Consider the following 8,857-nt stretch of genomic DNA (forward strand, 5'->3'; position numbering starts at 1 on the left):
CAAGTAGAGACGATAAACTACTTGTGTAGATGGTAAATAGAATTGGACCCAAAACTGATCCTTGAGGGACTCCAAATAGAAGGGGAGCAGAATCAGAGCTAGCGTAATAATCAACCACTCTCTGAGATCTGTCCGACAGATATGACTTAAGGAGCAAAAGGGCACTACTACGAACACCATAAAAATACAGATCATCCAATAATAGTTTATGATCTATTGTATCAAAAGCTGCAGACAGATCCAACAGAACTAGGAGAGAGGACATCCCACTACAAGTACTTGCCACCAAATCACTCTGAATCCTTGTTAGTGCAGTTTCAGTTGAATGGTATTTTCTGTATGCTGATTGAACAACAGGAACAACTCTGTTGTGCTCCAGTAGTGGTAAGAGTTGATCGAGTATGGCCCGCTCAATAACTTTTTCACTTCATTGCACACTTCCCTGCTTCTTATCACTGCTTTCAAGGAACCAGCAACCTTTCTTCCCTACTGTACCTTTTCAAGCACTTCACCCTCCAAACCTCCATCCTTACTCATCACACTACCCAAGTACTTAAACGTACTCCCATTTTCCAATTCCTCACCATCCAACCTCGCTGTACATTCACTGACTTCAACTCTCTCAAAGACCAACACTTTACTCTTCCCTACATTCACCTTTAGATTCCGTTTCTTACACACTCTCCCAAACTCATCCACCAAGCCTTGCAGCTCTCCTTTGTCTTTACTCAACAACACAGTATCATCTGCAAACAACAGGACAGGGAGTTTCCAAACACTACCCTCTCTCACTAGGGCCACTCCAACATCCACTATCCTACCTTGTACCTCTTTTATTACCCCATCCATGTACAGATTGAACAACCACGGAGAATTGACACATCCCTGTTTCAACCCAACCTTCGAAGAGAAAAATTCACTCAGTTCACCATCCACACGCACTGCAGCCTTAGCACCATCATACATGCTCTTCACAGCATTCACCAACTTCCCATCTACTCCAAATATTCTTAATACTTTCCACAATCCTTGTCTATCCACCCTGTCATATCCTCTCTCCAAATCCATGAAGGCCGCATACAACTTCTTTCCCTACTCTAGAAACTTTTTCACTAAAGATCTAAGAATGAATATCTGATCTACACAACCTCTTCCCTTCCTAAAGCCTCCCTGTTCTTTTCCAACTAATTCCTCTGTTCTTTCTCTAACTCTGTCAATAAGTATCCTACCATACACTTTTCCTATTATACTAAGAAGACAAAATAATGCCCCTATGATTACCACACACTTCTTTTTCCCCTTTTCCTTTGTACAAGGGAATAATTATACCTGACTTCCAATCCTCCGGGACTCTACCTTCCTCCCAGGCCAATCTGCACATTTTCCACAGCCATTCTACCACTATCTCTCCTCCATGCTTCAGCATTTCACCACACACTCCATCAATTCCTGGGGCTTTCCCCAATTTAACTTTCTTCATTGCTTCCACAACTTCTGTCCAACTGATTTCTTTCTGTCTTCTCACCTCCCTCCTTCTCCCAGCCATTCCCCAGCCATGTATACTTGCATTACTTCCATCCTCTATGTTCAACAATTCCTTAAAGTGTTCTCTCCATCTGCTCACTTTTTCTCTCTTCTCCACTAGTAATCTACCATTTTTATCTTTCACTCCCCTGGTAACTTCACTTCCACCCTGTCTTACTCTTTTCACCTCTTTCCAGAACATTTTCTTACAGTCCCTCCACTTTACACTCAAGTTCCTTCCAAATTCCTCATCCGCTCTCATCTTACTCTCTCTTACTGATCTTTTCACCTCTCTCTTTCTTTCTACATATACCTCTCCCTTCTGCCTCTCAACTTCTTCCATGCCCCTATTTCTCATCCATTCATTGTATGCTTTCTTCTTTTGTGCCACAGCCTGTCTCACCTCTTCGTTCCACCACGCTGTTCCTTGCACACCCCTCCGACTTCTCTTCATCCCACACACCACATCACATGCCGCACATATTTCTTCTGTGAATATCCTTCACACACCTTCCACGTCCCCCATCTGCTCCAATTCATATTTGCCCAATCGTTCCTTCACTTCTCTCTTATACTCTGCCTTTTTCTCATCCTCTTGTAACCTTTCCACTCTCCTTACAAATACTCCTTCCTCCCGTCCTTCCCTTCTATTTCTCCATCTTAATTGGATCTTGATTCTGGCCACCACCAAGTAGTGGTCAGAAAGTCCACTCCCACAACCTCTATAAGCTTTTGCATCTATTACACATTTTTGCATCCTTTAATCCACACACACATAATCAATCGTTGCCTTCCTTTCATTCAGTTCACCACCCACCCTTCTCATCACTTGCCATGCATACCTGTGGATCATTTTGTGCCTGAAGAGGGTACTGGCTATCATCAACCCCCTCCCAGCACAAATGTCCACTAACGCACTGCCATTCTCATCTACCTCAGCAGGCACAGCCCACTCACCAACTATTCCATCCACCTTCACATTCCCTACTTTACCATTCATATGACTGATCAAAAACACTCTCTCATTCCTTCCAAACTTTTCCATGCACACTTCCACATTTGCCCAGAACTCCTCTCTCACTCTGCTTGCACGATCTTGCGTTGGCGCATACACACACACAATCGCCCACATTTGTATTCCAACTTTCAATCTTACCCACACAATCATTGACCCAACTGATCCATACTCTCTTAAGCTCTTCTTCCATCTTTTACTCACAACTACACATACTTCTTCTTTTGCCCTCTCATTCTCACCTACTCCTGCACATATACCCCATCCATAATCCCATTCTCTCACCTCTCCATTTAGTTTCAGTTATTCGCATACATCAACTTTCGCACCCTCAAGCACCTGGACAATCTTTCTCTCTTTCATCTCATCATTCGCTCCCCTTACATTCCATGTTCCGATTACCATGTCCTTTGTCCAGTCCTTGGTCGTCATCTTTTGGTCAGTCCTTGTCCGAGGCTTATTGCTTGTCTTTTTAGCTAGTTGTTTTCCGGGGAGAGGCACTAACCCTCCGCCTACATTTAAGATGAGAATGACCAGTCTCACTCATCCCTGAATGGCATTACATGAGCAATGAACCCCAACCAACCCTTGAACATAAACCTTCACCGACTCAATCCGAGTGGAGTGCAATAATTACCCATTAAACCACCAGGTGCCAAAATTTGGTTATACGGTTACCACCCATCATAGTAAATAGTTTCCTGGTGTACAGGAAACCATTTGGCTTGTCATTCAGTGTAGAGTCACCCACAGGCAGAATGAAGAGGAAAGAATGAAGGAAAGAAAGACAGAAGAGGGAGTGTAAAGTTACCCGTGGACAGAAGGACAAGGAAAGAATGAAGGAAAGGAAGACAGAAGACGATGGAATGAAAGAAGGATGGAGGAGAGGAATGGGCAGACACCTGATGTAGTGCCCCGAAGTGATAATGAGTTCTATCTAGTTCATTTTACATGACCAAAAGTTCGGTTGAGTGAGAGTTTGTCGCTGGGGCATAGTTGTTACCATGCCATAGATTAAGTTACCTAGTTGCTAAGTCATTTTTTTTTCCTACTGTAATTTACTAGTATTAAGTCTCTTTATAATATAAAATCTCGAATGGATGGGAATATGTACCTTGGTCACGTAATCCAGCATAACGTACACGTGCGCAAAGTGACGTAAGGCACGATGATTTTTACTGTTTTTCGATGTAAGGGTATAAAGAGAGAGGTGTTGTTGAGTAGTTATTATAACCAGAGAATGTCATTTTTTTTCGGGTAATCGATTGTAAGGGGAAAGACATCACACTGAGTCTATCATGAGTCTATAGTAATTAAAAATTTTAAATAGCGTAAGCCGGCATCCCCTGTCCTCCTCCTTTCGATCATGCAGTTTTGCCATGTAGCACTCGCTCACTGGCCGTGAAACGTAGAGGATGGTCGGTACTGTCGTCATCCTTCCCCCCTCCCCCCTCCCCGAGGAATTCTGTAAGTAGTTTGATATTAATGAAGTTTGGTATGCTGATGTATGAATAGTGATATCCCACGAGTGATAATAGTGACGGAATAAAGAAATAGACTCGGGTAGAATCAAGTGTTGTCGTTCCTCAGGAAGTGTGTATCGGTGACTCCATTAGCCACTGGAAGAGCGAGTCCCGAGTTTCACGCTCACCAATTTGGTATTCTGTGAGCTGAATAGTGAGGTATTTCCCATATATTTGTGTACTGTACTTTATATTATTATTTAGTAAATAGAATAAGAGAATGCTAGCAACAGAGTTCTGTCTGAGCCTCAGATAAGTGTGTGATTTTTGTGGGCCAAATATCGGGTGCCCTGGAACTGTAAATTGTTAATATGTGTTTAGATGACTTTGCAATTCAGTACTTATTAGGGCTGTGTTATTTGTGTGTTAATGTTCACTTAGTTACTTTGTGAGGCACAATGATATTCATGCATTGATGATTTTCATGGTTAGAGTTAAAAGTTGCTTACTGTACTTATTATAGTACTTTCTCTTCCATGTTATCCCTACAGTGAGTAGTATTTTGAGCCGACCTATGTGTCTGTAGTGCCATGTGTTATTCTGTTATTACTTGAGATGCCAAGTGTTAGAACTCATGTTTCTTTATTATGAGACTTTCCTGATCATGTGAAGGGATTACTTGCATTGAGGAGAATAGTTATTCATTATACATATTAACTTCTAGCCGGTGCAAGTGTGAAGGTCGAAGCACAAGTGAGTGAGTCAAAGTTCAAGTGTGGAGGCCGAAGTCCCAGTGAGTGAGTCAAGGTCCCAGTGTGGAAGTCAAGGTCGGGAGTGGCAGAGGACTGGACCAGTGAACTATGTGCTCAGAGGGATGATTATGAAGAAACATATTGGACTGGGACAAAGGAGCTAAGTTTTGTGGATCTGATAACAGGACCATATATATATATATATATATATATACTGTACTGTATAAATATATATATATATATATATATATATATATATATATATATATATATATATACTGTACTGTATAAATATATATATATATATATATATATATATATATATATATTTTTTGGAACAACGTGCCAATTGATTCAGGTTTAATCTGTAAAGCTAGTAGCTGGGGAAGATTTCTACCTTTCTTTTGGTCTTGTTAATACACATTTCCTCCCACTCGAACTTTACTGTTTGTATAACTCTTGAGAACTGGTGGTATAGAGCTTACCTAGTAGTTTGGTAATGTGTAACCTTAAAAGCATTTTGGGGGGGAAATTGCGAAGGTTAGGCTTGGGTTGGCCAAGTTGGAGACTGGCCCCGTCATTTTGGCATGCTACCACTCTTAACTTGACCACTTGAAATGTAATAAATGCAACTGAAGACGCCGCTAGTGGGAGAGAGTCTCAGTCAATATGAGTTCCCGACTGTTCCAGCACACAGTGGTCATCAATAGTGACTTAAATTTCTGCCCGTTTTGACCACGTAAAAGTCTGGATCGGAGAGGTGACAGTACACTGACAGCAGCGCTACATCGAGTGAGTGGGTGGTGAGCGCCCCCACCTACCATTAACCTGAAATATGACCAAAAACAGAGGGGGGGGGGAAACAACAACAACAAAAACTTGGGTACAGTAGATACAAATACTGTATCTACCATGTAAAAAGCTAGTCAAAATATATAAACAGGATTCATTTACAAAAAAAAAAAAAAAAAAAAAAAAAAAAAAAAAAAATGTGAACTGGTAAGGCCTGTCTGCTGCTTTAAACTAAACTGTACGGTACATTTACCACATAATTATCAAATGGTTGGTCTTAAATCTTGCTTTACTCCTTGCTGTCTGCATGGCAGTTTCAGCTCGATGGTTATGTTACCTACAACACTGTACTTCATACTTACAGTACCAGATGTGGTGACCTCCTTATGTTCATTCTTTGCCAGAATGTCCAAACTATTTTGCTTTTTGTACCATATTGGCGTTACCCTAACAAAACACCAATGTGCTCTAAAATATGAAAATTAATAGTGTAGAAAAGTCACCACGCACAGAAGTACATGAAGTGCAATGTTGTAGTTAAGTGTCCAATAGAAATCAGTACCAGTATTTCAAACTAGGGGTAAAGCAAGATTTAAGACCAACTTTTTTTTTTTTTTTTTTTTACATCAAACTCAAGCCAGGACATTCCAGTTGGCTTAAACTATAAGTCAGAGTATAGTACCCGGTAGTAAGAAACATTTCTTGGACAAAGTCTAGCTCTGCAAAGCTGTTTATAAAATCATATGTCTTCCTTTGTGGCTGTTTACAAGTCTGTAGAGATGACTTCAATGACCGATAGATTGATGGATATGCGACACTGTTATTAATATTCACCACAGCTGGAGCATAAGGCACTAGTACCGGTATTTTACTTTTGGAAAAGTTACGCTTTACTTGAACCAGTAGCTAGAAGGACCTTATAAATTCAGTGCATATTCCTTCAGTTTCTGTATTTTTTTGACTATTTTCAAGGTGGTAAATTACGTTTTCCTGCTGAAAAAGTTCCCTCTGTTTTTATCATCATGTTCCTTAAGCCATACGGTACTAACGACTGTTTGTCTTGCTCAACTTATTCAAAGGTGGTTTTCATTTCTCAACTTCCCAACTGCATGCTAGGTTAAGTTAGGTTAGGATGGGTTAGGTTAGGTTAGGTTAAACTAAATTATTAGGTAAAGTTAAGCTAGGTTAGGCTAATTAAACATTTAGCTTAGGACACCTTCCACCGTGTCTGCCATTACAGCTGATGAGTCAAATGAGTAAAGATGGAGTCACACTGGTCCAGAAGTGGCTAACATGCGAGCAAATTTTGTGAGGCGAAACAGCTAGCATTGTCAAGATGCCGTCACAAGTGTGTGTTTTTGCGAGCTGAAACGGATAGCAGTGTCGTCTGCCTTGGCGTCTCGTGGTCATTTGTAAGCAAACCACCACGGAGTACCCACACCCTTTACCTCAGTTTCTAAAACTGCCTCACATACTTCTGCAACTCCTGAGCCACAAGGCAATCTACTTAAGTTTTCCTTGTTGCAGGATCCATATCAACTACTGGTCACAATCTGATTTCCACTTGTTGTTTGGAAACAAAGCAGACAGCCTCCACGGCTGGTCACCAAAGTGTCCAAATACTAACTTATTGTCAGAAAAAAATAATAAAAACCACAAGAATTCAACTGCATTTACTTAACAATTTTAGTTAAAGTTTCCTTTTGTGATGAGAGAATATTTTCTCACTGGTTACAAAATTAATACAGGTTCACTTGAGTTCTAATCACACCAACAAGCTGTGAGCAAAAACTAATATCCATTTCACCTTGCAAGCGAAATCTTGCTCACCATGGGTCAGTGTGGGGGAAAAATTAGAAAAATTTAGAATATACCCCCGGTAGTGTCGTAAATATTTAACTGGCTAATCACTTGCACTAAACAAGACAAAAATAGGCCTACAACACTACATAATTTGTCCGGACATATATGTCTTACTCCCAGGACTCACCTGGATCGTAATGACGTGTAGGTTGTGTTCCCTACTAAGCAACTAAACGATCTATTTAAGGATCCTCAAATAAAAGCTGGAAACCCTGGTGAAATATTATTCGCCCAGTCTTTCGCCACTAAGGGTCATTTAGTTACTTAGCTTAAGAGTAGCAATGGAGAGGCTTGTAAGTTGTTGCCATATGGTCGGAGCTGTTGAAGATGTTGCTTGTTGCTAGTGCTTGGCGGATTACTGGAGGTTACGGCCTGGACCAAATACGTACTTTTTACGTAAGCATTACTATTTACACTATTTATAAATTAAAGTGAATTGATAATGTTCATTCCCATCTAGGAGGAAGCACTGTCGTAAATTAATTAATCAGTCCAGTCTATCCCAACCGAATTCTCTCTCAATACCACGAGAGTGGTTAGACTGCTTCCAAGCGTGACTAAGGCATGACTAGGACTGCCTCTGACTCGACTCGAGATCATCTGAGACTAAGACTCAATGAATTAGGACTGAGTGTGTGGGCGAGAGCCCGAGCAACTGAGGTCTCGAGACTTGTAATTGATCGAGGCCTAGCCGAGACTAAAACTTAGACCTCTGGAGAGAAGAACAGAGGCGATCCACCAATCAAATAACTAAAAATGCATATGTGCACATTCCATCCATGGCTGGGAAAAAGACTAAATTATGAACCATAGTATAAATATATGTAATCCTATATACCCATCACCCTGGGTTACGTATAATACATTATACTTCCAAAATACGACTGCCCATCACCAACTAAAATGAAAAATGGGAGGAATTATTCCTAAGTTTCCGACAGTCAGTTTGGCTAGCAGTTCACATGTTTGCCATTTTGGGCCCAGTGTGATGCCACCTTAAACAACTTCACCCAGCGGAACATAGCTAAAAACAACAGGCAAACAGATTTAGCATGAAACGTTTACTTACCACTCCAGAAATATTTTGAAAATTATAGCAGACTATCAGGAAGAACTGATTTGGCAAGGTGCTATACTGGTTCAAATAAAGCGTACCTTTACCTTTTCTTTTAGATATAGCTATACGTACACGTCTTCACTGAAATCCGTGCAAACTTGGTGAATTAGTTTATATACTACCTATTATCCTTAAGTTGCTGGCTATCACCTCCTAGGAATTCCCTCTCCTTGTTGGTGAACCATACGAGAACTTCGCCTGCTGTACGTCACCGTGCATGGAGAATCTACAAGTGGTGTGGAACACGGCCCACAAACCCGTAAATATTCACACATAACGCACGACAGTTGCCTTCCTCTGCATCCCTCATCATGCTCCTGCTTCACCAGTT

The sequence above is a fragment of the Coenobita brevimanus genome, chromosome 116, assembly GCF_032717465.1.
Source record: "Coenobita brevimanus isolate Jiangsu-jjx chromosome 116, ASM3271746v2, whole genome shotgun sequence".
NCBI lineage: Eukaryota > Metazoa > Arthropoda > Malacostraca > Decapoda > Coenobitidae > Coenobita > Coenobita brevimanus.